Here is a 3526-nt window from a genome sequence, read left to right on the forward strand (position 1 = left end):
AAAAAAAAAAAAAAAAAAAAAAGGTGGAAGCTTTACCTCTTTTGTTTATGTGGATAGAGCTGGAATATATCCTACTTAGTAAAGTATCTGAAGAATGGAAGAAAACACCTGTGGCTCAAGGAATAGGGCACCAGCCCCATATACCAGAGGTGGTGAGTTCAAACCTGGCCCTGGCCAAAAAAAAAGAATAGAAGAAAAAGTATCCAATGTACTCAGTACTATTATGAAACCAATTTACAATCACTCACACTTTCATATGAACATTAGATCACAGGGAGGTACCTGTGGCTCAAAAGAGTAGGGGTGCCAGACCCATATACTGGAGGTGGCAGGTTCAAACCTGGCCCTGCCAAAAAAACTGCAAAAAAAAAAAAAAAAAAAAAAGGAATAGATTGCATCTATGGCCCAAGATGGAGGGAGGAGGGGGGGGATAAGATGGGAGGGGGGAGGTTAGATCAAGGGAGGGTGAATGGTGGGATCACACCTATGGTGCATAATGCAAGGGTGCATGTCGGATCTATTAGTATAGAGTATAGATGTCTTAACACAATAATTAAGTAAACAAGATGAGATATATATTAACTAGTGTGATGTAAGCATTCCTAATTCTGTATGAAATCAGCACAATGTACCCCATAAATGCATTGATGTATACAAGTTCTATGTTTATGATTAAATAAAAAACAAATAAATAAAAAATACTTATTTCTGGCTCAGTACCTGTAGCTCAAGCGGCTAAGGTGCCAGTCACATACACCAGAGCTGGCGGGTTCAAATTCAGCCTGGGCCTGCCAAACAGTGACAACAACAACCAAAAAATGGCTGGGAGTTGTGGCAGGCACTGTAGTCCCAGCTACTTGGGAGGCTGAAGCAAGAAAATCACTTGAGCCCAGGAGTTGGAGGTTGCTGTGAGCTGTAATGCCATAGCACTCTACCCAGGATGACAGCTTGAGGCTGTCTCAAAAAAAAAAACAAACAAAAAACAAAAAACAAACTTATTCCTGAAATTTGTTTTATAATCCAGCATATGGCCTATCACGAGGAATATACCATATATACCTTAAAAAAGCATATTTTGCAGTTCAGGGATAAAGCATACTACAAATGTGAAATAGACTGAGGTGGCCAATAACATTTCAAATACTACGTCCTGATTTTTTGAACAATTTTCTGTTTACTGCTCAGACATGGGTGTTTTTTTTTTTTTTTTTTTGAGATGGAGCCTCAAGCTATCCCCCTGGGTAGAGTGCCATGGCATCACAGCTCACAGCAACCTCCAACTCCTGGGCTCAAGCGAGTTTCCTGCCTCAGCCTCCCAAGTAGCTGGGACTGCAGGCGCCCGCCACAACACCTGGCCATTTTTTGGTTACAGCCATCATTGTTGTTTGGCGGGCCCGGGCTGGGGATTCGAATCCGCCACCTTAGGTGTATATGGCTGGCGCCTTAGCCGCTTGAGCCACAGGCGCAGAGCCGCAGACATGGGTGTTCAAATCTATTATAATGGCAAAATTGCCATTTCATAAATTCTATAAATTTTTATTTATGTATTAAAGTGAATACATATTTAAACTATATTATCTTCCTGATGAATTGTCCCTTATAGCATAATTTCTGTCTTTTTTTTTTTTTTTTTTGGAGACAGTCTCTCTGTTGCCCTGGATAGAGTGCTGTGGCCATCATAGCTCATAGCAACCTCAAACACTGGGGTTTAAGAGATCTGATCTTCTGTGTCAGACTCCTGAGAAGCTCAGACTACAGACACCTGCTACAATGCCCAGCTAGTTTTTCTATTTTTAGTAGTCATGGAGTCTCATTTTGCTCAGGATGGTCTTGAACTCCTGAACTCAGGCAATCTACCTGCCTTTGCCTCCCAAAGGACTAGGATTATAGGCAAGAGCCACCACACCTGGCCTGTATTTTTATTTCTGATAATACTTTGCCTTACAGTCTACTTTATCTGATATTTATATAACCACTTCAGTCTTTTGAGACAGTTTGTCACCCTTGGTAGAGTGCTACGGCATCATAGCTCACAGGAACCTCAAATTCCTGGGCTAAAGTGATTCTCTTGCCTCCGCCTCCCAAGTAGCTGGGACTACAGGTACCTGCCACAACATCCAGCTATTTTTAGAGACAAGGTCTTACTCTTGCTCAGACTGGTCTCGAACTCCTGAGTTCAGGTGATTCACTTGCCTTGGCCTCCCAAAGTGCTGCCTGGCTGTTTTTTTTGGTTGTAGTTGTCATTGTTATTTGGAAGGCCTGGGCTGGGTTCTGGTATATGTAGCTGGCGCTCCAGCTGCTAAGTTACAGGCAACAAGCTGGCACACGTTTTTTATTTGCTCCCTTTAAGTTACTGCCTTCTATAGTGTGCCCTTGTTTACTTCTTAAATTACTCACATGGCCTTTTCCCCTTTTCTTTTTTCCTATTTTATCCAGGGTAAGCAGTGGAAGGGACGGATTGTAGGGGGGCTTACATTGTGATCATGGAACCAGAGCCACCATCTGTGCTTTACAAAGGTCTCATACATACTCTCACGTACATATTCACAGGAAACTGATAATTGTGAATGGGTAGAGGGAGGAAAACTGTGGGGACCAAGAGGAAAAATCTTACTTTTCAATACAGACTCTTCTGCATTGACCAAGGTATGTGAATATTTTCAAAACATGAGTAACAGGCAGCACCTGTGGCTCAGTGAGGAGGGTGCCGGCCCCATATACCAAGGGTGGCAAGTTCGAACCCGGCCCAGGCCAAACTGCAACAACAAAAAACTTGAGTAACAACTATACAAAGCATTCCATTTGGGATGGACTATGCATTAGGCAGCATAAAGGGCAGACAAAGAAAAACACAAAGGTTTTCATGCAAGCACCTAAAAGGGTAAACCCATTGACAGCCCCAGGAAGACATTATGTAATGTTGAATTCCAATGGAAGGTGTCTTACAGATAACCAGATGTCTGTTTAGGGCAGCCTTCCAAAGGTACAGTGCTATGGCATCATACCTCACAGCAACCTCAAACTCTTCGCCCCTCACTAAACTGTGGAGGTAATAAAGTCCGAAGATTGGCTCGGTAGCATAGTGGTTATGGCCCCAGCCACATGCACCATGGGTGGTGGGTTCAAACCCTGCCCGGGCCAGCTAAACAATGACAACTGCAGGCAGCTGTCAGGCAGTGCCTGTGGCTCAAAGGAGTAGGGCACTGGCTCCATATGCTGCAGGTAGCGGGTTCAAACCCAGCCCCAACCAAAAACTGCAAAAATAAATAAAATTGGGGGGTCATTTAAAAAAAAAAAATGACAATGGCTGGGAGTTGTAGTGGGCGCCTGTGGTCCCAGCTATTTGGGAGGCGGAGGCAGGAGACTCGCTTGAGCCCAGGAGTTGGCGGTTGCTGTGAGCTGTGATGCCACAGCATTCTACCCAGGGCGATAGCTTGAGGCTCTGTCTCAAAAAAAAAAAAAGAAGAAAAAATAGCTGGGCATTGTGGCAGGCGCCCGTAGTCCCAGCTACTTGGGAGGCTGAGGC

This window comes from Otolemur garnettii, unplaced genomic scaffold (genome assembly GCF_000181295.1).
Source record: "Otolemur garnettii isolate 467f Iridium unplaced genomic scaffold, OtoGar3 scaffold00060, whole genome shotgun sequence".
Taxonomy (NCBI): domain Eukaryota; kingdom Metazoa; phylum Chordata; class Mammalia; order Primates; family Galagidae; genus Otolemur; species Otolemur garnettii.